At 35.3% G+C, this 26286-nt stretch overlaps 9 non-coding genes across 9 annotated transcripts; all 9 read left to right on the forward strand.

Moving 5' to 3' along the window:
• The first annotated feature begins 1908 nt into the window (after positions 1-1908).
• Positions 1909-1980, forward strand: TRNAP-UGG (transfer RNA proline (anticodon UGG)). The gene has a single exon. It is a non-coding gene; the product is annotated as a tRNA-Pro (tRNA).
• A 2128-nt stretch (positions 1981-4108) lies between these two features.
• On the forward strand, positions 4109-4180 carry TRNAP-UGG (transfer RNA proline (anticodon UGG)). Its single transcript has one exon. It is a non-coding gene; the product is annotated as a tRNA-Pro (tRNA).
• A 2127-nt stretch (positions 4181-6307) lies between these two features.
• On the forward strand, positions 6308-6379 carry TRNAP-UGG (transfer RNA proline (anticodon UGG)). The gene has a single exon. It is a non-coding gene; the product is annotated as a tRNA-Pro (tRNA).
• A 3226-nt stretch (positions 6380-9605) lies between these two features.
• On the forward strand, positions 9606-9677 carry TRNAP-UGG (transfer RNA proline (anticodon UGG)). Its single transcript has one exon. It is a non-coding gene; the product is annotated as a tRNA-Pro (tRNA).
• Positions 9678-10705: 1028 nt separating this feature from the next.
• TRNAP-UGG (transfer RNA proline (anticodon UGG)) lies at positions 10706-10777 on the forward strand. Its single transcript has one exon. It is a non-coding gene; the product is annotated as a tRNA-Pro (tRNA).
• Positions 10778-11804: 1027 nt separating this feature from the next.
• Positions 11805-11876, forward strand: TRNAP-UGG (transfer RNA proline (anticodon UGG)). Its single transcript has one exon. It is a non-coding gene; the product is annotated as a tRNA-Pro (tRNA).
• Positions 11877-12903: 1027 nt separating this feature from the next.
• Positions 12904-12975, forward strand: TRNAP-UGG (transfer RNA proline (anticodon UGG)). Its single transcript has one exon. It is a non-coding gene; the product is annotated as a tRNA-Pro (tRNA).
• A 6525-nt stretch (positions 12976-19500) lies between these two features.
• On the forward strand, positions 19501-19572 carry TRNAP-UGG (transfer RNA proline (anticodon UGG)). Its single transcript has one exon. It is a non-coding gene; the product is annotated as a tRNA-Pro (tRNA).
• Positions 19573-22798: 3226 nt separating this feature from the next.
• On the forward strand, positions 22799-22870 carry TRNAP-UGG (transfer RNA proline (anticodon UGG)). The gene has a single exon. It is a non-coding gene; the product is annotated as a tRNA-Pro (tRNA).
• Positions 22871-26286: the final 3416 nt, after the last annotated feature.

Below are 26286 nucleotides of genomic sequence, written 5' to 3' on the forward strand. Positions count from 1 at the left end.
TCATAAAAAATGTGTTGTTTTCATTATCAACCATTTAAAATCAATGGTTTATCGTAAGTCATTAATGCAAGTCCTAACTGCTCAGATGACGCTTTTAAGACTGCAAAGTCTTTCTTAAGACTTCAAAATCTTTGTTAACAACAAACAAAGGGGAAAAAATATATGTTTTGACATACGGAATTCTATTTTTATTCATACTTAGACATGTGCAAATATGTGTTGGAGAGGGTAGGTTTGAATCAAATTCCTTCCAGTACACGCCTGAATGTATCGATGAATAAAACTGTAAAGGTAAATTCAAGGCAGCCGTTACGTTCGGCTGTGGATTCAAGTTATGGAACCAGGCCAACCTCCCCAAACATTATTTTGCACAAGACTATTTATAATTAATTTCTCCTCTGCACATCTTTACTTTATTTTCAACATGGTGATAGCATGCAGAATATGAGAAAGAAAGTTAAATCCTTCATGTGCTTTTCCAACATATATTTGAACCACAAATTTCTCCTAAACCAACAAAGCCCTCATAAACAATTAAGAAATGAATGGACATTTTAAGTCTTCCCCAGCAATTTGACCAGAAACAGACTCAACTTTGACAACTGTCAATATGATTTATCACCATCGTACATAAACCTCAACTGTTAATTTACCCATACAATGAAAATGATATAGGAAAAACAGATCCTATTGAGGAAATTTAAAATCCTCACTTCAAAACGAAAACTTTGTTTCTATTTTGAGAACACAAACGCTGTCTGGCGCGTTAGTCTGGCAATTTTTTTCCTAAAACCCAACTAATGTAATGGCTCGTTGGTCTAGGGGTATGATTCTCGCTTTGGGTGCGAGAGGTCCCGGGTTTAAATCCCGGACAAGCCCAAGCAATTGGTGTTTTTCTTTTGAAACACGTAGCTTCCAACTGTGTTTAATATAGTCAGCAAAAATCCTTTGTAGCAAAACCCTTCAAGTGCTCCACAGAGAAGATGTTGGCATGCCACCATCAATATATATATTTCCTGGTGCTTCTGATATCACCTTTCAAAGCTAACATCTTATATTAATACAAGTTTAGCTTTTACTTAGAATTGTATGAGAGAAATCATAAAAAAATGTGTTGTTTTCATTATCAACCATTTAAAATCAATGGTTTATCGTAAGTCATTAATGCAAGTCCTAACTGCTCAGATGACGCTTTTAAGACTGCAAAGTCTTTCTTAAGACTGCAAAATCTTTGTTAACAACAAACAAAGGGGAAAAAAATATATGTTTTGACATACGGAATTCTATTTTTATTCATACTTAGACATGTGCAAATATGTGTTGGAGAGGGTAGGTTTGAATCAAATTCCTTCCAGTACACGCCTGAATGTATCGATGAATAAAACTGTGAAGGTAAATTCAAGGCAGTCGTTACGTTCGGCTGTGGATTCAAGTCATGGAACCAGGCCAACCTCCCCAAACATTATTTTGCACAAGACTATTTATAATTAATTTCTCCTCTGCACATCTTTACTTTATTTTCAACATGGTGATAGCATGCAGAATATGAGAAAGAAAGTTGAATCCTTCATGTGCTTTTCCAACATATATTTGAACCACAAATTTCTCCTAAACCAACAAAGCCCTCATAAACAATTAAGAAATGAATGGAAATTTTAAGTCTTCCCCAGCAATTTGACCAGAAACAGACTCAACTTTGACAACTGTCAATATGATTTATCACCATCGTACATAAACCTCAACTGTTAATTTACCCATACAATGAAAATGATATTGGAAAAACAGATCCTATTGAGGAAATTTAAAATCCTCACTTCAAAACGAAAACTTTGTTTCTATTTTGAGAACACAAACGCTGTCTGGCGCGTTAGTCTGGCAATTTTTTTCCTAAAACCCAACTAATGTAATGGCTCGTTGGTCTAGGGGTATGATTCTCGCTTTGGGTGCGAGAGGTCCCGGGTTCAAATCCCGGACGAGCCCAAGCAATTGGTGTTTTTCTTTTGAAACACGTAGCTTCCAACTGTGTTTAATATAGTCAGCAAAAATCATTTGTAGCAAAACCCTTCAAGTGCTCCACAGAGAAGATGTTGGCATGCCACCATCAATATATATATTTCCTGGTGCTTCTGATATCACCTTTCAAAGCTAACATCTTATATTAATACAAGTTTAGCTTTTACTTAGAATTGTATGAGAGAAATCATAAAAAATGTGTTGTTTTCATTATCAACCATTTAAAATCAATGGTTTATCGTAAGTCATTAATGCAAGTCCTAACTGCTCAGATGACGCTTTTAAGACTGCAAAGTCTTTCTTAAGACTTCAAAATCTTTGTTAACAACAAACAAAGGGGAAAAAATATATGTTTTGACATACGGAATTCTATTTTTATTCATACTTAGACATGTGCAAATATGTGTTGGAGAGGGTAGGTTTGAATCAAATTCCTTCCAGTACACGCCTGAATGTATCGATGAATAAAACTGTAAAGGTAAATTCAAGGCAGCCGTTACGTTCGGCTGTGGATTCAAGTTATGGAACCAGGCCAACCTCCCCAAACATTATTTTGCACAAGACTATTTATAATTAATTTCTCCTCTGCACATCTTTACTTTATTTTCAACATGGTGATAGCATGCAGAATATGAGAAAGAAAGTTAAATCCTTCATGTGCTTTTCCAACATATATTTGAACCACAAATTTCTCCTAAACCAACAAAGCCCTCATAAACAATTAAGAAATGAATGGACATTTTAAGTCTTCCCCAGCAATTTGACCAGAAACAGACTCAACTTTGACAACTGTCAATATGATTTATCACCATCGTACATAAACCTCAACTGTTAATTTACCCATACAATGAAAATGATATAGGAAAAACAGATCCTATTGAGGAAATTTAAAATCCTCACTTCAAAACGAAAACTTTGTTTCTATTTTGAGAACACAAACGCTGTCTGGCGCGTTAGTCTGGCAATTTTTTTCCTAAAACCCAACTAATGTAATGGCTCGTTGGTCTAGGGGTATGATTCTCGCTTTGGGTGCGAGAGGTCCCGGGTTTAAATCCCGGACAAGCCCAAGCAATTGGTGTTTTTCTTTTGAAACACGTAGCTTCCAACTGTGTTTAATATAGTCAGCAAAAATCCTTTGTAGCAAAACCCTTCAAGTGCTCCACAGAGAAGATGTTGGCATGCCACCATCAATATATATATTTCCTGGTGCTTCTGATATCACCTTTCAAAGCTAACATCTTATATTAATACAAGTTTAGCTTTTACTTAGAATTGTATGAGAGAAATCATAAAAAAATGTGTTGTTTTCATTATCAACCATTTAAAATCAATGGTTTATCGTAAGTCATTAATGCAAGTCCTAACTGCTCAGATGACGCTTTTAAGACTGCAAAGTCTTTCTTAAGACTGCAAAATCTTTGTTAACAACAAACAAAGGGGAAAAAAATATATGTTTTGACATACGGAATTCTATTTTTATTCATACTTAGACATGTGCAAATATGTGTTGGAGAGGGTAGGTTTGAATCAAATTCCTTCCAGTACACGCCTGAATGTATCGATGAATAAAACTGTGAAGGTAAATTCAAGGCAGTCGTTACGTTCGGCTGTGGATTCAAGTCATGGAACCAGGCCAACCTCCCCAAACATTATTTTGCACAAGACTATTTATAATTAATTTCTCCTCTGCACATCTTTACTTTATTTTCAACATGGTGATAGCATGCAGAATATGAGAAAGAAAGTTAAATCCTTCATGTGCTTTTCCAACATATATTTGAACCACAAATTTCTCCTAAACCAACAAAGCCCTCATAAACAATTAAGAAATGAATGGAAATTTTAAGTCTTCCCCAGCAATTTGACCAGAAACAGACTCAACTTTGACAACTGTCAATATGATTTATCACCATCGTACATAAACCTCAACTGTTAATTTACCCATACAATGAAAATGATATTGGAAAAACAGATCCTATTGAGGAAATTTAAAATCCTCACTTCAAAACGAAAACTTTGTTTCTATTTTGAGAACACAAACGCTGTCTGGCGCGTTAGTCTGGCAATTTTTTTCCTAAAACCCAACTAATGTAATGGCTCGTTGGTCTAGGGGTATGATTCTCGCTTTGGGTGCGAGAGGTCCCGGGTTCAAATCCCGGACGAGCCCAAGCAATTGGTGTTTTTCTTTTGAAACACGTAGCTTCCAACTGTGTTTAATATAGTCAGCAAAAATTATTTGTAGCAAAACCCTTCAAGTGCTCCACAGAGAAGATGTTGGCATGCCACCATCAATATATATATTTCCTGGTGCTTCTGATATCACCTTTCAAAGCTAACATCTTATATTAATACAAGTTTAGCTTTTACTTAGAATTGTATGAGAGAAATCATAAAAAATGTGTTGTTTTCATTATCAACCATTTAAAATCAATGGTTTATCGTAAGTCATTAATGCAAGTCCTAACTGCTCAGATGACGCTTTTAAGACTGCAAAGTCTTTCTTAAGACTGCAAAATCTTTGTTAACAACAAACAAAGGGGAAAAAATATATGTTTTGACATACGGAATTCTATTTTTATTCATACTTAGACATGTGCAAATATGTGTTGGAGAGGGTAGGTTTGAATCAAATTCCTTCCAGTACACGCCTGAATGTATCGATGAATAAAACTGTAAAGGTAAATTCAAGGCAGTCGTTACGTTCGGCTGTGGATTCAAGTTATGGAACCAGGCCAACCTCCCCAAACATTATTTTGCACAAGACTATTTATAATTAATTTCTCCTCTGCACATCTTTACTTTATTTTCAACATGGTGATAGCATGCAGAATATGAGAAAGAAAGTTAAATCCTTCATGTGCTTTTCCAACATATATTTGAACCACAAATTTCTCGTAAACCAACAAAGCCCTCATAAACAATTAAGAAATGAATGGAAATTTTAAGTCTTCCCCAGCAATTTGACCAGAAACAGACTCAACTTTGACAACTGTCAATATGATTTATCACCATCGTACATAAACCTCAACTGTTAATTTACCCATACAATGAAAATGATATTGGAAAAACAGATCCTATTGAGGAAATTTAAAATCCTCACTTCAAAACGAAAACTTTGTTTCTATTTTGAGAACACAAACGCTGTCTGGCGCGTTAGTCTGGCAATTTTTTTCCTAAAACCCAACTAATGTAATGGCTCGTTGGTCTAGGGGTATGATTCTCGCTTTGGGTGCGAGAGGTCCCGGGTTTAAATCCCGGACAAGCCCAAGCAATTGGTGTTTTTCTTTTGAAACACGTAGCTTCCAACTGTGTTTAATATAGTCAGCAAAAATCCTTTGTAGCAAAACCCTTCAAGTGCTCCACAGAGAAGATGTTGGCATGCCACCATCAATATATATATATCCTGGTGCTTCTGATATCACCTTTCAAAGCTAACATCTTATATTAATACAAGTTTAGCTTTTACTTAGAATTGTATGAGAGAAATCATAAAAAATGTGTTGTTTTCATTATCAACCATTTAAAATCAATGGTTTATCGTAAGTCATTAATGCAAGTCCTAACTGCTCACATGACGCTTTTAAGACTGCAAAGTCTTTCTTAAGACTGCAAAATCTTTGTTAACAACAAACAAAGGGGAAAAAAATATATGTTTTGACATACGGAATTCTATTTTTATTCATACTTAGACATGTGCAAATATGTGTTGGAGAGGGTAGGTTTGAATCAAATTCCTTCCAGTACACGCCTGAATGTATCGATGAATAAAACTGTGAAGGTAAATTCAAGGCAGTCGTTACGTTCGGCTGTGGATTCAAGTTATGGAACCAGGCCAACCTCCCCAAACATTATTTTGCACAAGACTATTTATAATTAATTTCTCCTCTGCACATCTTTACTTTATTTTCAACATGGTGATAGCATGCAGAATATGAGAAAGAAAGTTGAATCCTTCATGTGCTTTTCCAATATATATTTGAACCACAAATTTCTCCTAAACCAACAAAGCCCTCATAAACAATTAAGAAATGAATGGACATTGTAAGTCTTCCCCAGCAATTTGACCAGAAACAGACTCAACTTTGACAACTGTCAATATGATTTATCACCATCGTACATAAACCTCAACTGTTAATTTACCCATACAATGAAAATGATATTGGAAAAACAGATCCTATTGAGGAAATTTAAAATCCTCACTTCAAAACGAAAACTTTGTTTCTATTTTGAGAACACAAACGCTGTCTGGCGCGTTAGTCTGGCAACTTTTTTCCTAAAACCCAACTAATGTAATGGCTCGTTGGTCTAGGGGTATGATTCTCGCTTTGGGTGCGAGAGGTCCCGGGTTCAAATCCCGGACGAGCCCAAGCAATTGGTGTTTTTCTTTTGAAACACGTAGCTTCCAACTGTGTTTAATATAGTCAGCAAAAATCATTTGTAGCAAAACCCTTCAAGTGCTCCACAGAGAAGATGTTGGCATGCCACCATCAATATATATATTTCCTGGTGCTTCTGATATCACCTTTCAAAGCTAACATCTTATATTAATACAAGTTTAGCTTTTACTTAGAATTGTATGAGAGAAATCATAAAAAATGTGTTGTTTTCATTATCAACCATTTAAAATCAATGGTTTATCGTAAGTCATTAATGCAAGTCCTAACTGCTCAGATGACGCTTTTAAGACTGCAAAGTCTTTCTTAAGACTTCAAAATCTTTGTTAACAACAAACAAAGGGGAAAAAATATATGTTTTGACATACGGAATTCTATTTTTATTCATACTTAGACATGTGCAAATATGTGTTGGAGAGGGTAGGTTTGAATCAAATTCCTTCCAGTACACGCCTGAATGTATCGATGAATAAAACTGTAAAGGTAAATTCAAGGCAGTCGTTACGTTCGGCTGTGGATTCAAGTTATGGAACCAGGCCAACCTCCCCAAACATTATTTTGCACAAGACTATTTATAATTAATTTCTCCTCTGCACATCTTTACTTTATTTTCAACATGGTGATAGCATGCAGAATATGAGAAAGAAAGTTAAATCCTTCATGTGCTTTTCCAACATATATTTGAACCACAAATTTCTCCTAAACCAACAAAGCCCTCATAAACAATTAAGAAATGAATGGACATTTTAAGTCTTCCCCAGCAATTTGACCAGAAACAGACTCAACTTTGACAACTGTCAATATGATTTATCACCATTGTACATAAACCTCAACTGTTAATTTACCCATACAATGAAAATGATATTGGAAAAACAGATCCTATTGAGGAAATTTAAAATCCTCACTTCAAAACGAAAACTTTGTTTCTATTTTGAGAACACAAACGCTGTCTGGCGCGTTAGTCTGGCAATTTTTTTCCTAAAACCCAACTAATGTAATGGCTCGTTGGTCTAGGGGTATGATTCTTGCTTTGGGTGCGAGAGGTCCCGGGTTTAAATCCCGGACAAGCCCAAGCAATTGGTGTTTTTCTTTTGAAACACGTAGCTTCCAACTGTGTTTAATATAGTAAGCAAAAATCATTTGTAGCAAAACCCTTCAAGTGCTCCACAGAGAAGATGTTGGCATGCCACCATCAATATATATATTTCCTGTTGCTTCTGATATCACCTTTCAAAGCTAACATCTTATATTAATACAAGTTTAGCTTTTACTTAGAATTGTATGAGAGAAATCATAAAAAATGTGTTGTTTTCATTATCAACCATTTAAAATCAATGGTTTATCGTAAGTCATTAATGCAAGTCCTAACTGCTCAGATGACGCTTTTAAGACTGCAAAGTCTTTCTTAAGACTTCAAAATCTTTGTTAACAACAAACAAAGGGGAAAAAATATATGTTTTGACATACGGAATTCTATTTTTATTCATACTTAGACATGTGCAAATATGTGTTGGAGAGGGTAGGTTTGAATCAAATTCCTTCCAGTACACGCCTGAATGTATCGATGAATAAAACTGTAAAGGTAAATTCAAGGCAGTCGTTACGTTCGGCTGTGGATTCAAGTTATGGAACCAGGCCAACCTCCCCAAACATTATTTTGCACAAGACTATTTATAATTAATTTCTCCTCTGCACATCTTTACTTTATTTTCAACATGGTGATAGCATGCAGAATATGAGAAAGAAAGTTAAATCCTTCATGTGCTTTTCCAACATATATTTGAACCACAAATTTATCCTAAACCAACAAAGCCCTCATAAACAATTAAGAAATGAATGGACATTTTAAGTCTTCCCCAGCAATTTGACCAGAAACAGACTCAACTTTGACAACTGTCAATATGATTTATCACCATCGTACATAAACCTCAACTGTTAATTTACCCATACAATGAAAATGATATTGGAAAAACAGATCCTATTGAGGAAATTTAAAATCATCACTTCAAAACGAAAACTTTGTTTCTATTTTGAGAACACAAACGCTGTCTGGCGCGTTAGTCTGGCAATTTTTTTCCTAAAACCCAACTAATGTAATGGCTCGTTGGTCTAGGGGTATGATTCTCGCTTTGGGTGCGAGAGGTCCCGGGTTTAAATCCCGGACAAGCCCAAGCAATTGGTGTTTTTCTTTTGAAACACGTAGCTTCCAACTGTGTTTAATATAGTCAGCAAAAATCCTTTGTAGCAAAACCCTTCAAGTGCTCCACAGAGAAGATGTTGGCATGCCACCATCAATATATATATTTCCTGGTGCTTCTGATATCACCTTTCAAAGCTAACATCTTATATTAATACAAGTTTAGCTTTTACTTAGAATTGTATGAGAGAAATCATAAAAAATGTGTTGTTTTCATTATCAACCATTTAAAATCAATGGTTTATCGTAAGTCATTAATGCAAGTCCTAACTGCTCAGATGACGCTTTTAAGACTGCAAAGTCTTTCTTAAGACTGCAAAATCTTTGTTAACAACAAACAAAGGGGAAAAAAATATATGTTTTGACATACGGAATTCTATTTTTATTCATACTTAGACATGTGCAAATATGTGTTGGAGAGGGTAGGTTTGAATCAAATTCCTTCCAGTACACGCCTGAATGTATCGATGAATAAAACTGTGAAGGTAAATTCAAGGCAGTCGTTACGTTCGGCTGTGGATTCAAGTTATGGAACCAGGCCAACCTCCCCAAACATTATTTTGCACAAGACTATTTATAATTAATTTCTCCTCTGCACATCTTTACTTTATTTTCAACATGGTGATAGCATGCAGAATATGAGAAAGAAAGTTGAATCCTTCATGTGCTTTTCCAACATATATTTGAACCACAAATTTCTCCTAAACCAACAAAGCCCTCATAAACAATTAAGAAATGAATGGAAATTTTAAGTCTTCCCCAGCAATTTGACCAGAAACAGACTCAACTTTGACAACTGTCAATATGATTTATCACCATCGTACATAAACCTCAACTGTTAATTTACCCATACAATGAAAATGATATTGGAAAAACAGATCCTATTGAGGAAATTTAAAATCCTCACTTCAAAACGAAAACTTTGTTTCTATTTTGAGAACACAAACGCTGTCTGGCGCGTTAGTCTGGCAATTTTTTTCCTAAAACCCAACTAATGTAATGGCTCGTTGGTCTAGGGGTATGATTCTCGCTTTGGGTGCGAGAGGTCCCGGGTTCAAATCCCGGACGAGCCCAAGCAATTGGTGTTTTTCTTTTGAAACACGTAGCTTCCAACTGTGTTTAATATAGTCAGCAAAAATCCTTTGTAGCAAAACCCTTCAAGTGCTCCACAGAGAAGATGTTGGCATGCCACCATCAATATATATATTTCCTGGTGCTTCTGATATCACCTTTCAAAGCTAACATCTTATATTAATACAAGTTTAGCTTTTACTTAGAATTGTATGAGAGAAATCATAAAAAATGTGTTGTTTTCATTATCAACCATTTAAAATCAATGGTTTATCGTAAGTCATTAATGCAAGTCCTAACTGCTCAGATGACGCTTTTAAGACTGCAAAGTCTTTCTTAAGACTGCAAAATCTTTGTTAACAACAAACAAAGGGGAAAAAAATATATGTTTTGACATACGGAATTCTATTTTTATTCATACTTAGACATGTGCAAATATGTGTTGGAGAGGGTAGGTTTGAATCAAATTCCTTCCAGTACACGCCTGAATGTATCGATGAATAAAACTGTAAAGGTAAATTCAAGGCAGTCGTTACGTTCGGCTGTGGATTCAAGTTATGGAACCAGGCCAACCTCCCCAAACATTATTTTGCACAAGACTATTTATAATTAATTTCTCCTCTGCACATCTTTACTTTATTTTCAACATGGTGATAGCATGCAGAATATGAGAAAGAAAGTTAAATCCTTCATGTGCTTTTCCAACATATATTTGAACCACAAATTTCTCCTAAACCAACAAAGCCCTCATAAACAATTAAGAAATGAATGGAAATTTTAAGTCTTCCCCAGCAATTTGACCAGAAACAGACTCAACTTTGACAACTGTCAATATGATTTATCACCATCGTACATAAACCTCAACTGTTAATTTACCCATACAATGAAAATGATATTGGAAAAACAGATCCTATTGAGGAAATTTAAAATCCTCACTTCAAAACGAAAACTTTGTTTCTATTTTGAGAACACAAACGCTGTCTGGCGCGTTAGTCTGGCAATTTTTTTCCTAAAACCCAACTAATGTAATGGCTCGTTGGTCTAGGGGTATGATTCTCGCTTTGGGTGCGAGAGGTCCCGGGTTCAAATCCCGGACGAGCCCAAGCAATTGGTGTTTTTCTTTTGAAACACGTAGCTTCCAACTGTGCTTAATATAGTCAGCAAAAATCATTTGTAGCAAAACCCTTCAAGTGCTCCACAGAGAAGATGTTGGCATGTCACCATCAATATATATATTTCCTGGTGCTTCTGATATCACCTTTCAAAGCTAACATCTTATATTAATACAAGTTTAGCTTTTACTTAGAATTGTATGAGAGAAATCATAAAAAATGTGTTGTTTTCATTATCAACCATTTAAAATCAATGGTTTATCGTAAGTCATTAATGCAAGTCCTAACTGCTCAGATGACGCTTTTAAGACTGCAAAGTCTTTCTTAAGACTTCAAAATCTTTGTTAACAACAAACAAAGGGGAAAAAATATATGTTTTGACATACGGAATTCTATTTTTATTCATACTTAGACATGTGCAAATATGTGTTGGAGAGGGTAGGTTTGAATCAAATTCCTTCCAGTACACGCCTGAATGTATCGATGAATAAAACTGTAAAGGTAAATTCAAGGCAGTCGTTACGTTCGGCTGTGGATTCAAGTTATGGAACCAGGCCAACCTCCCCAAACATTATTTTGCACAAGACTATTTATAATTAATTTCTCCTCTGCACATCTTTACTTTATTTTCAACATGGTGATAGCATGCAGAATATGAGAAAGAAAGTTAAATCCTTCATGTGCTTTTCCAACATATATTTGAACCACAAATTTCTCCTAAACCAACAAAGCCCTCATAAACAATTAAGAAATGAATGGACATTGTAAGTCTTCCCCAGCAATTTGACCAGAAACAGACTCAACTTTGACAACTGTCAATATGATTTATCACCATCGTACATAAACCTCAACTGTTAATTTACCCATACAATGAAAATGATATTGGAAAAACAGATCCTATTGAGGAAATTTAAAATCCTCACTTCAAAACGAAAACTTTGTTTCTATTTTGAGAACACAAACGCTGTCTGGCGCGTTAGTCTGGCAATTTTTTTCCTAAAACCCAACTAATGTAATGGCTCGTTGGTCTAGGGGTATGATTCTCGCTTTGGGTGCGAGAGGTCCCGGGTTCAAATCCCGGACGAGCCCAAGCAATTGGTGTTTTTCTTTTGAAACACGTAGCTTCCAACTGTGTTTAATATAGTCAGCAAAAATCATTTGTAGCAAAACCCTTCAAGTGCTCCACAGAGAAGATGTTGGCATGCCACCATCAATATATATATTTCCTGGTGCTTCTGATATCACCTTTCAAAGCTAACATCTTATATTAATACAAGTTTAGCTTTTACTTAGAATTGTATGAGAGAAATCATAAAAAATGTGTTGTTTTCATTATCAACCATTTAAAATCAATGGTTTATCGTAAGTCATTAATGCAAGTCCTAACTGCTCAGATGACGCTTTTAAGACTGCAAAGTCTTTCTTAAGACTTCAAAATCTTTGTTAACAACAAACAAAGGGGAAAAAATATATGTTTTGACATACGGAATTCTATTTTTATTCATACTTAGACATGTGCAAATATGTGTTGGAGAGGGTAGGTTTGAATCAAATTCCTTCCAGTACACGCCTGAATGTATCGATGAATAAAACTGTAAAGGTAAATTCAAGGCAGTCGTTACGTTCGGCTGTGGATTCAAGTTATGGAACCAGGCCAACCTCCCCAAACATTATTTTGCACAAGACTATTTATAATTAATTTCTCCTCTGCACATCTTTACTTTATTTTCAACATGGTGATAGCATGCAGAATATGAGAAAGAAAGTTAAATCCTTCATGTGCTTTTCCAACATATATTTGAACCACAAATTTCTCCTAAACCAACAAAGCCCTCATAAACAATTAAGAAATGAATGGACATTGTAAGTCTTCCCCAGCAATTTGACCAGAAACAGACTCAACTTTGACAACTGTCAATATGATTTATCACCATCGTACATAAACCTCAACTGTTAATTTACCCATACAATGAAAATGATATTGGAAAAACAGATCCTATTGAGGAAATTTAAAATCCTCACTTCAAAACGAAAACTTTGTTTCTATTTTGAGAACACAAACGCTGTCTGGCGCGTTAGTCTGGCAATTTTTTTCCTAAAATCCAACTAATGTAATGGCTCGTTGGTCTAGGGGTATGATTCTCGCTTTGGGTGCGAGAGGTCCCGGGTTCAAATCCCGGACGAGCCCAAGCAATTGGTGTTTTTCTTTTGAAACACGTAGCTTCCAACTGTGTTTAATATAGTCAGCAAAAATCATTTGTAGCAAAACCCTTCAAGTGCTCCACAGAGAAGATGTTGGCATGCCACCATCAATATATATATTTCCTGGTGCTTCTGATATCACCTTTCAAAGCTAACATCTTATATTAATACAAGTTTAGCTTTTACTTAGAATTGTATGAGAGAAATCATAAAAAATGTGTTGTTTTCATTATCAACCATTTAAAATCAATGGTTTATCGTAAGTCATTAATGCAAGTCCTAACTGCTCAGATGACGCTTTTAAGACTGCAAAGTCTTTCTTAAGACTTCAAAATCTTTGTTAACAACAAACAAAGGGGAAAAAATATATGTTTTGACATACGGAATTCTATTTTTATTCATACTTAGACATGTGCAAATATGTGTTGGAGAGGGTAGGTTTGAATCAAATTCCTTCCAGTACACGCCTGAATGTATCGATGAATAAAACTGTAAAGGTAAATTCAAGGCAGTCGTTACGTTCGGCTGTGGATTCAAGTTATGGAACCAGGCCAACCTCCCCAAACATTATTTTGCACAAGACTATTTATAATTAATTTCTCCTCTGCACATCTTTACTTTATTTTCAACATGGTGATAGCATGCAGAATATGAGAAAGAAAGTTAAATCCTTCATGTGCTTTTCCAACATATATTTGAACCACAAATTTCTCCTAAACCAACAAAGCCCTCATAAACAATTAAGAAATGAATGGACATTTTAAGTCTTCCCCAGCAATTTGACCAGAAACAGACTCAACTTTGACAACTGTCAATATGATTTATCACCATCGTACATAAACCTCAACTGTTAATTTACCCATACAATGAAAATGATATTGGAAAAACAGATCCTATTGAGGAAATTTAAAATCCTCACTTCAAAACGAAAACTTTGTTTCTATTTTGAGAACACAAACGCTGTCTGGCGCGTTAGTCTGGCAATTTTTTTCCTAAAAACCCAACTAATGTAATGGCTCATTGGTCTAGGGGTATGATTCTCGCTTTGAGTGCGATAGGTCCCGGGTTTAAATCCCGGACAAGCCCAAGCAATTGGTGTTTTTCTTTTGAAACATGTAGCTTCCAACTGTGTTTAATATAGTAAGCAAAAATCCTTTGTAGCAAAACCCTTCAAGTGCTCCACAGAGAAGATGTTGGCATGCCACCATCAATATATATATTTCCTGGTGCTTCTGATATCACCTTTCAAAGCTAACATCTTATATTAATACAAGTTTAGCTTTTACTTAGAATTGTATGAGAGAAATCATAAAAAATGTGTTGTTTTCATTATCAACCATTTAAAATCAATGGTTTATCGTAAGTCATTAATGCAAGTCCTAACTGCTCAGATGACGCTTTTAAGACTGCAAAGTCTTTCTTAAGACTGCAAAATCTTTGTTAACAACAAACAAAGGGGAAAATAATATATGTTTTGACATACGGAATTCTATTTTTATTCATACTTAGACATGTGCAAATATGTGTTGGAGAGGGTAGGTTTGAATCAAATTCCTTCCAGTACACGCCTGGATGTATCGATGAATAAAACTGTGAAGGTAAATTCAAGGCAGTCGTTACGTTCGGCTGTGGATTCAAGTTATGGAACCAGGCCAACCTCCCCAAACATTATTTTGCACAAGACTATTTATAATTAATTTCTCCTCTGCACATCTTTACTTTATTTTCAACATGGTGATAGCATGCAGAATATGAGAAAGAAAGTTGAATCCTTCATGTGCTTTTCCAACATATATTTGAACCACAAATTTCTCCTAAACCAACAAAGCCCTCATAAACAATTAAGAAATGAATGGAAATTTTAAGTCTTCCCCAGCAATTTGACCAGAAACAGACTCAACTTTGACAACTGTCAATATGATTTATCACCATCGTACATAAACCTCAACTGTTAATTTACCCATACAATGAAAATGATATTGGAAAAACAGATCCTATTGAGGAAATTTAAAATCCTCACTTCAAAACGAAAACTTTGTTTCTATTTTGAGAACACAAACGCTGTCTGGCGCGTTAGTCTGGCAATTTTTTTCCTAAAACCCAACTAATGTAATGGCTCGTTGGTCCAGGGGTATGATTCTCGCTTTGGGTGCGAGAGGTCCCGGGTTCAAATCCTGGACGAGCCCAAGCAATTGGTGTTTTTCTTTTGAAACACGTAGCTTCCAACTGTGTTTAATATAGTCAGCAAAAATCATTTGTAGCAAAACCCTTCAAGTGCTCCACAGAGAAGATGTTGGCATGCCACCATCAATATATATATTTCCTGGTGCTTCTGATATCACCTTTCAAAGCTAACATCTTATATTAATACAAGTTTAGCTTTTACTTAGAATTGTATGAGAGAAATCATAAAAAATGTGTTGTTTTCATTATCAACCATTTAAAATCAATGGTTTATCGTAAGTCATTAATGCAAGTCCTAACTGCTCAGGTGACGCTTTTAAGACTGCAAAGTCTTTCTTAAGACTTCAAAATCTTTGTTAACAACAAACAAAGGGGAAAAAATATATGTTTTGACATACGGAATTCTATTTTTATTCATACTTAGACATGTGCAAATATGTGTTGGAGAGGGTAGGTTTGAATCAAATTCCTTCCAGTACACGCCTGAATGTATCGATGAATAAAACTGTAAAGGTAAATTCAAGGCAGTCGTTACGTTCGGCTGTGGATTCAAGTTATGGAACCAGGCCAACCTCCCCAAACATTATTTTGCACAAGACTATTTATAATTAATTTCTCCTCTGCACATCTTTACTTTATTTTCAACATGGTGATAGCATGCAGAATATGAGAAAGAAAGTTAAATCCTTCATGTGCTTTTCCAACATATATTTGAACCACAAATTTCTCCTAAACCAACAAAGCCCTCATAAACAATTAAGAAATGAATGGACATTTTAAGTCTTCCCCAGCAATTTGACCAGAAACAGACTCAACTTTGACAACTGTCAATATGATTTATCACCATCGTACATAAACCTCAACTGTTAATTTACCCATACAATGAAAATGATATTGGAAAAACAGATCCTATTGAGGAAATTTAAAATCCTCACTTCAAAACGAAAACTTTGTTTCTATTTTGAGAACACAAACGCTGTCTGGCGCGTTAGTCTGGCAATTTTTTTCCTAAAACCCAACTAATGTAATGGCTCATTGGTCTAGGGGTATGATTCTCGCTTTGAGTGCGAGAGGTCCCGGGTTTAAATCCCGGACAAGCCCAAGCAATTGGTGTTTTTCTTTTGAAACACGTAGCTTCCAACTGTGTTTAATATAGTAAGCAAAAATCCTTTGTAGCAAAACCCTTCAAGTGCTCCACAGAGAAGATGTTGGCATGCCACCATCAATATATATATTTCCTGGTGCTTCTGATATCACCTTTCAAAGCTAACATCTTATATTAATACAAGTTTAGCTTTTACTTAGAATTGTATGAGAGAAATCATAAAAAATGTGTTGTTTTCATTATCAACCATTTAAAATCAATGGTTTATCGTAAGTCATTAATGCAAGTCCTAACTGCTCAGATGACGCTTTTAAGACTGCAAAGTCTTTCTTAAGACTGCAAAATCTTTGTTAACAACAAACAAAGGGGAAAATAATATATGTTTTGACATACGGAATTCTATTTTTATTCATACTTAGACATGTGCAAATATGTGTTGGAGAGGGTAGGTTTGAATCAAATTCCTTCCAGTACACGCCTGGATGTATCGATGAATAAAACTGTGAAGGTAAATTCAAGGCAGTCGTTACGTTCGGCTGTGGATTCAAGTTATGGAACCAGGCCAACCTCCCCAAACATTATTTTGCACAAGACTATTTATAATTAATTTCTCCTCTGCACATCTTTACTTTATTTTCAACATGGTGATAGCATGCAGAATATGAGAAAGAAAGTTGAATCCTTCATGTGCTTTTCCAACATATATTTGAACCACAAATTTCTCCTAAACCAACAAAGCCCTCATAAACAATTAAGAAATGAATGGAAATTTTAAGTCTTCCCCAGCAATTTGACCAGAAACAGACTCAACTTTGACAACTGTCAATATGATTTATCACCATCGTACATAAACCTCAACTGTTAATTTACCCATACAATGAAAATGATATTGGAAAAACAGATCCTATTGAGGAAATTTAAAATCCTCACTTCAAAACGAAAACTTTGTTTCTATTTTGAGAACACAAACGCTGTCTGGCGCGTTAGTCTGGCAATTTTTTTCCTAAAACCCAACTAAAGTAATGGCTCGTTGGTCCAGGGGTATGATTCTCGCTTTGGGTGCGAGAGGTCCCGGGTTCAAATCCTGGACGAGCCCAAGCAATTGGTGTTTTTCTTTTGAAACACGTAGCTTCCAACTGTGTTTAATATAGTCAGCAAAAATCATTTGTAGCAAAACCCTTCAAGTGCTCCACAGAGAAGATGTTGGCATGCCACCATCAATATATATATTTCCTGGTGCTTCTGATATCACCTTTCAAAGCTAACATCTTATATTAATACAAGTTTAGCTTTTACTTAGAATTGTATGAGAGAAATCATAAAAAATGTGTTGTTTTCATTATCAACCATTTAAAATCAATGGTTTATCGTAAGTCATTAATGCAAGTCCTAACTGCTCAGATGACGCTTTTAAGACTGCAAAGTCTTTCTTAAGACTTCAAAATCTTTGTTAACAACAAACAAAGGGGAAAAAATATATGTTTTGACATACGGAATTCTATTTTTATTCATACTTAGACATGTGCAAATATGTGTTGGAGAGGGTAGGTTTGAATCAAATTCCTTCCAGTACACGCCTGAATGTATCGATGAATAAAACTGTGAAGGTAAATTCAAGGCAGTCGTTACGTTCGGCTGTGGATTCAAGTTATGGAACCAGGCCAACCTCCCCAAACATTATTTTGCACAAGACTATTTATAATTAATTTCTCCTCTGCACATCTTTACTTTATTTTCAACATGGTGATAGCATGCAGAATATGAGAAAGAAAGTTAAATCCTTCATGTGCTTTTCCAACATATATTTGAACCACAAATTTCTCCTAAACCAACAAAGCCCTCATAAACAATTAAGAAATGAATGGACATTTTAAGTCTTCCCCAGCAATTTGACCAGAAACAGACTCAACTTTGACAACTGTCAATATGATTTATCACCATCGTACATAAACCTCAACTGTTAATTTACCCATACAATGAAAATGATATTGGAAAAACAGATCCTATTGAGGAAATTTAAAATCCTCACTTCAAAACGAAAACTTTGTTTCTATTTTGAGAACACAAACGCTGTCTGGCGCGTTAGTCTGGCAATTTTTTTCCTAAAACCCAACTAATGTAATGGCTCATTGGTCTAGGGGTATGATTCTCGCTTTGAGTGCGAGAGGTCCCGGGTTTAAATCCCGGACAAGCCCAAGCAATTGGTGTTTTCTTTTGAAACACGTAGCTTCCAACTGTGTTTAATATAGTAAGCAAAAATCATTTGTAGCAAAACCCTTCAAGTGCTCCACAGAGAAGATGTTGGCATGCCACCATCAATATATATATTTCCTGGTGCTTCTGATATCACCTTTCAAAGCTAACATCTTATATTAATACAAGTTTAGCTTTTACTTAGAATTGTATGAGAGAAATCATAAAAAATGTGTTGTTTTCATTATCAACCATTTAAAATCAATGGTTTATCGTAAGTCATTAATGCAAGTCCTAACTGCTCAGATGACGCTTTTAAGACTGCAAAGTCTTTCTTAAGACTGCAAAATCTTTGTTAACAACAAACAAAGGGGAAAATAATATATGTTTTGACATACGGAATTCTATTTTTATTCATACTTAGACATGTGCAAATATGTGTTGGAGAGGGTAGGTTTGAATCAAATTCCTTCCAGTACACGCCTGGATGTATCGATGAATAAAACTGTGAAGGTAAATTCAAGGCAGTCGTTACGTTCGGCTGTGGATTCAAGTTATGGAACCAGGCCAACCTCCCCAAACATTATTTTGCACAAGACTATTTATAATTAATTTCTCCTCTGCACATCTTTACTTTATTTTCAACATGGTGATAGCATGCAGAATATGAGAAAGAAAGTTAAATCCTTCATGTGCTTTTCCAACATATATTTGAACCACAAATTTCTCCTAAACCAACAAAGCCCTCATAAACAATTAAGAAATGAATGGAAATTTTAAGTCTTCCCCAGCAATTTGACCAGAAACAGACTCAACTTTGACAACTGTCAATATGATTTATCACCATCGTACATAAACCTCAACTGTTAATTTACCCATACAATGAAAATGATATTGGAAAAACAGATCCTATTGAGGAAATTTAAAATCCTCACTTCAAAACGAAAACTTTGTTTCTATTTTGAGAACGCAAACGCTGTCTGGCGCGTTAGTCTGGCAATTTTTTTCCTAAAACCCAACTAATGTAATGGCTCGTTGGTCTAGGGGTATGATTCTCGCTTTGGGTGCGAGAGGTCCCGGGTTCAAATCCCGGACGAGCCCAAGCAATTGGTGTTTTTCTTTTGAAACACGTAGCTTCCAACTGTGTTTAATATAGTCAGCAAAAATCATTTGTAGCAAAACCCTTCAAGTGCTCCACAGAGAAGATGTTGGCATGCCACCATCAATATATATATTTCCTGGTGCTTCTGATATCACCTTTCAAAGCTAACATCTTATATTAATACAAGTTTAGCTTTTACTTAGAATTGTATGAGAGAAATCATAAAAAATGTGTTGTTTTCATTATCAACCATTTAAAATCAATGGTTTATCGTAAGTCATTAATGCAAGTCCTAACTGCTCAGATGACGCTTTTAAGACTGCAAAGTCTTTCTTAAGACTTCAAAATCTTTGTTAACAACAAACAAAGGGGAAAAAATATATGTTTTGACATACGGAATTCTATTTTTATTCATACTTAGACATGTGCAAATATGTGTTGGAGAGGGTAGGTTTGAATCAAATTCCTTCCAGTACACGCCTGAATGTATCGATGAATAAAACTGTAAAGGTAAATTCAAGGCAGTCGTTACGTTCGGCTGTGGATTCAAGTTATGGAACCAGGCCAACCTCCCCAAACATTATTTTGCACAAGACTATTTATAATTAATTTCTCCTCTGCACATCTTTACTTTATTTTCAACATGGTGATAGCATGCAGAATATGAGAAAGAAAGTTAAATCCTTCATGTGCTTTTCCAACATATATTTGAACCACAAATTTCTCCTAAACCAACAAAGCCCTCATAAACAATTAAGAAATGAATGGACATTTTAAGTCTTCCCCAGCAATTTGACCAGAAACAGACTCAACTTTGACAACTGTCAATATGATTTATCACCATCGTACATAAACCTCAACTGTTAATTTACCCATACAATGAAAATTATATTGGAAAAACAGATCCTATTGAGGAAATTTAAAATCCTCACTTCAAAACGAAAACTTTGTTTCTATTTTGAGAACACAAACGCTGTCTGGCGCGTTAGTCTGGCAATTTTTTTCCTAAAACCCAACTAATGTAATGGCTCATTGGTCTAGGGGTATGATTCTCGCTTTGAGTGCGAGAGGTCCCGGGTTTAAATCCCGGACAAGCCCAAGCAATTGGTGTTTTTCTTTTGAAACACGTAGCTTCCAACTGTGTTTAATATAGTAAGCAAAAATCCTTTGTAGCAAAACCCTTCAAGTGCTCCACAGAGAAGATGTTGGCATGCCACCATCAATATATATATTTCCTGGTGCTTCTGATATCACCTTTCAAAGCTAACATCTTATATTAATACAAGTTTAGCTTTTACTTAGAATTGTATGAGAGAAATCATAAAAAATGTGTTGTTTTCATTATCAACCATTTAAAATCAATGGTTTATCGTAAGTCATTAATGCAAGTCCTAACTGCTCAGATGACGCTTTTAAGACTGCAAAGTCTTTCTTAAGACTGCAAAATCTTTGTTAACAACAAACAAAGGGGAAAATAATATATGTTTTGACATACGGAATTCTATTTTTATTCATACTTAGACATGTGCAAATATGTGTTGGAGAGGGTAGGTTTGAATCAAATTCCTTCCAGTACACGCCTGGATGTATCGATGAATAAAACTGTGAAGGTAAATTCAAGGCAGTCGTTACGTTCGGCTGTGGATTCAAGTTATGGAACCAGGCCAACCTCCCCAAACATTATTTTGCACAAGACTATTTATAATTAATTTCTCCTCTGCACATCTTTACTTTATTTTCAACATGGTGATAGCATGCAGAATATGAGAAAGAAAGTTGAATCCTTCATGTGCTTTTCCAACATATATTTGAACCACAAATTTCTCCTAAACCAACAAAGCCCTCATAAACAATTAAGAAATGAATGGAAATTTTAAGTCTTCCCCAGCAATTTGACCAGAAACAGACTCAACTTTGACAACTGTCAATATGATTTATCACCATCGTACATAAACCTCAACTGTTAATTTACCCATACAATGAAAATGATATTGGAAAAACAGATCCTATTGAGGAAATTTAAAATCCTCACTTCAAAACGAAAACTTTGTTTCTATTTTGAGAACACAAACGCTGTCTGGCGCGTTAGTCTGGCAATTTTTTTCCTAAAACCCAACTAATGTAATGGCTCGTTGGTCCAGGGGTATGATTCTCGCTTTGGGTGCGAGAGGTCCCGGGTTCAAATCCTGGACGAGCCCAAGCAATTGGTGTTTTTCTTTTGAAACACGTAGCTTCCAACTGTGTTTAATATAGTCAGCAAAAATCATTTGTAGCAAAACCCTTCAAGTGCTCCACAGAGAAGATGTTGGCATGCCACCATCAATATATATATTTCCTGGTGCTTCTGATATCACCTTTCAAAGCTAACATCTTATATTAATACAAGTTTAGCTTTTACTTAGAATTGTATGAGAGAAATCATAAAAAATGTGTTGTTTTCATTATCAACCATTTAAAATCAATGGTTTATCGTAAGTCATTAATGCAAGTCCTAACTGCTCAGATGACGCTTTTAAGACTGCAAAGTCTTTCTTAAGACTTCAAAATCTTTGTTAACAACAAACAAAGGGGAAAAAATATATGGTTTGACATACGGAATTCTATTTTTATTCATACTTAGACATGTGCAAATATGTGTTGGAGAGGGTAGGTTTGAATCAAATTCCTTCCAGTACACGCCTGAATGTATCGATGAATAAAACTGTAAAGGTAAATTCAAGGCAGTCGTTACGTTCGGCTGTGGATTCAAGTTATGGAACCAGGCCAACCTCCCCAAACATTATTTTGCACAAGACTATTTATAATTAATTTCTCCTCTGCACATCTTTACTTTATTTTCAACATGGTGATAGCATGCAGAATATGAGAAAGAAAGTTAAATCCTTCATGTGCTTTTCCAACATATATTTGAACCACAAATTTCTCCTAAACCAACAAAGCCCTCATAAACAATTAAGAAATGAATGGACATTGTAAGTCTTCCCCAGCAATTTGACCAGAAACAGACTCAACTTTGACAACTGTCAATATGATTTATCACCATCGTACATAAACCTCAACTGTTAATTTACCCATACAATGAAAATGATATTGGAAAAACAGATCCTATTGAGGAAATTTAAAATCCTCACTTCAAAACGAAAACTTTGTTTCTATTTTGAGAACACAAACGCTGTCTGGCGCGTTAGTCTGGCAATTTTTTTCCTAAAATCCAACTAATGTAATGGCTCGTTGGTCTAGGGGTATGATTCTCGCTTTGGGTGCGAGAGGTCCCGGGTTCAAATCCCGGACGAGCCCAAGCAATTGGTGTTTTTCTTTTGAAACACGTAGCTTCCAACTGTGTTTAATATAGTCAGCAAAAATCATTTGTAGCAAAACCCTTCAAGTGCTCCACAGAGAAGATGTTGGCATGCCACCATCAATATATATATTTCCTGGTGCTTCTGATATCACCTTTCAAAGCTAACATCTTATATTAATACAAGTTTAGCTTTTACTTAGAATTGTATGAGAGAAATCATAAAAAATGTGTTGTTTTCATTATCAACCATTTAAAATCAATGGTTTATCGTAAGTCATTAATGCAAGTCCTAACTGCTCAGATGACGCTTTTAAGACTGCAAAGTCTTTCTTAAGACTTCAAAATCTTTGTTAACAACAAACAAAGGGGAAAAAATATATGTTTTGACATACGGAATTCTATTTTTATTCATACTTAGACATGTGCAAATATGTGTTGGAGAGGGTAGGTTTGAATCAAATTCCTTCCAGTACACGCCTGAATGTATCGATGAATAAAACTGTAAAGGTAAATTCAAGGCAGTCGTTACGTTCGGCTGTGGATTCAAGTTATGGAACCAGGCCAACCTCCCCAAACATTATTTTGCACAAGACTATTTATAATTAATTTCTCCTCTGCACATCTTTACTTTATTTTCAACATGGTGATAGCATGCAGAATATGAGAAAGAAAGTTAAATCCTTCATGTGCTTTTCCAACATATATTTGAACCACAAATTTCTCCTAAACCAACAAAGCCCTCATAAACAATTAAGAAATGAATGGACATTTTAAGTCTTCCCCAGCAATTTGACCAGAAACAGACTCAACTTTGACAACTGTCAATATGATTTATCACCATCGTACATAAACCTCAACTGTTAATTTACCCATACAATGAAAATGATATTGGAAAAACAGATCCTATTGAGGAAATTTAAAATCCTCACTTCAAAACGAAAACTTTGTTTCTATTTTGAGAACACAAACGCTGTCTGGCGCGTTAGTCTGGCAATTTTTTTCCTAAAAACCCAACTAATGTAATGGCTCATTGGTCTAGGGGTATGATTCTCGCTTTGAGTGCGATAGGTCCCGGGTTTAAATCCCGGACAAGCCCAAGCAATTGGTGTTTTTCTTTTGAAACATGTAGCTTCCAACTGTGTTTAATATAGTAAGCAAAAATCCTTTGTAGCAAAACCCTTCAAGTGCTCCACAGAGAAGATGTTGGCATGCCACCATCAATATATATATTTCCTGGTGCTTCTGATATCACCTTTCAAAGCTAACATCTTATATTAATACAAGTTTAGCTTTTACTTAGAATTGTATGAGAGAAATCATAAAAAATGTGTTGTTTTCATTATCAACCATTTAAAATCAATGGTTTATCGTAAGTCATTAATGCAAGTCCTAACTGCTCAGATGACGCTTTTAAGACTGCAAAGTCTTTCTTAAGACTGCAAAATCTTTGTTAACAACAAACAAAGGGGAAAATAATATATGTTTTGACATACGGAATTCTATTTTTATTCATACTTAGACATGTGCAAATATGTGTTGGAGAGGGTAGGTTTGAATCAAATTCCTTCCAGTACACGCCTGGATGTATCGATGAATAAAACTGTGAAGGTAAATTCAAGGCAGTCGTTACGTTCGGCTGTGGATTCAAGTTATGGAACCAGGCCAACCTCCCCAAACATTATTTTGCACAAGACTATTTATAATTAATTTCTCCTCTGCACATCTTTACTTTATTTTCAACATGGTGATAGCATGCAGAATATGAGAAAGAAAGTTGAATCCTTCATGTGCTTTTCCAACATATATTTGAACCACAAATTTCTCCTAAACCAACAAAGCCCTCATAAACAATTAAGAAATGAATGGAAATTTTAAGTCTTCCCCAGCAATTTGACCAGAAACAGACTCAACTTTGACAACTGTCAATATGATTTATCACCATCGTACATAAACCTCAACTGTTAATTTACCCATACAATGAAAATGATATTGGAAAAACAGATCCTATTGAGGAAATTTAAAATCCTCACTTCAAAACGAAAACTTTGTTTCTATTTTGAGAACACAAACGCTGTCTGGCGCGTTAGTCTGGCAATTTTTTTCCTAAAACCCAACTAATGTAATGGCTCGTTGGTCCAGGGGTATGATTCTCGCTTTGGGTGCGAGAGGTCCCGGGTTCAAATCCTGGACGAGCCCAAGCAATTGGTGTTTTTCTTTTGAAACACGTAGCTTCCAACTGTGTTTAATATAGTCAGCAAAAATCATTTGTAGCAAAACCCTTCAAGTGCTCCACAGAGAAGATGTTGGCATGCCACCATCAATATATATATTTCCTGGTGCTTCTGATATCACCTTTCAAAGCTAACATCTTATATTAATACAAGTTTAGCTTTTACTTAGAATTGTATGAGAGAAATCATAAAAAATGTGTTGTTTTCATTATCAACCATTTAAAATCAATGGTTTATCGTAAGTCATTAATGCAAGTCCTAACTGCTCAGGTGACGCTTTTAAGACTGCAAAGTCTTTCTTAAGACTTCAAAATCTTTGTTAACAACAAACAAAGGGGAAAAAATATATGTTTTGACATACGGAATTCTATTTTTATTCATACTTAGACATGTGCAAATATGTGTTGGAGAGGGTAGGTTTGAATCAAATTCCTTCCAGTACACGCCTGAATGTATCGATGAATAAAACTGTAAAGGTAAATTCAAGGCAGTCGTTACGTTCGGCTGTGGATTCAAGTTATGGAACCAGGCCAACCTCCCCAAACATTATTTTGCACAAGACTATTTATAATTAATTTCTCCTCTGCACATCTTTACTTTATTTTCAACATGGTGATAGCATGCAGAATATGAGAAAGAAAGTTAAATCCTTCATGTGCTTTTCCAACATATATTTGAACCACAAATTTCTCCTAAACCAACAAAGCCCTCATAAACAATTAAGAAATGAATGGACATTTTAAGTCTTCCCCAGCAATTTGACCAGAAACAGACTCAACTTTGACAACTGTCAATATGATTTATCACCATCGTACATAAACCTCAACTGTTAATTTACCCATACAATGAAAATGATATTGGAAAAACAGATCCTATTGAGGAAATTTAAAATCCTCACTTCAAAACGAAAACTTTGTTTCTATTTTGAGAACACAAACGCTGTCTGGCGCGTTAGTCTGGCAATTTTTTTCCTAAAACCCAACTAATGTAATGGCTCATTGGTCTAGGGGTATGATTCTCGCTTTGAGTGCGAGAGGTCCCGGGTTTAAATCCCGGACAAGCCCAAGCAATTGGTGTTTTTCTTTTGAAACACGTAGCTTCCAACTGTGTTTAATATAGTAAGCAAAAATCCTTTGTAGCAAAACCCTTCAAGTGCTCCACAGAGAAGATGTTGGCATGCC

Source organism: Pelobates fuscus, chromosome 6, assembly GCF_036172605.1.
Source record: "Pelobates fuscus isolate aPelFus1 chromosome 6, aPelFus1.pri, whole genome shotgun sequence".
Classification (NCBI taxonomy): domain Eukaryota; kingdom Metazoa; phylum Chordata; class Amphibia; order Anura; family Pelobatidae; genus Pelobates; species Pelobates fuscus.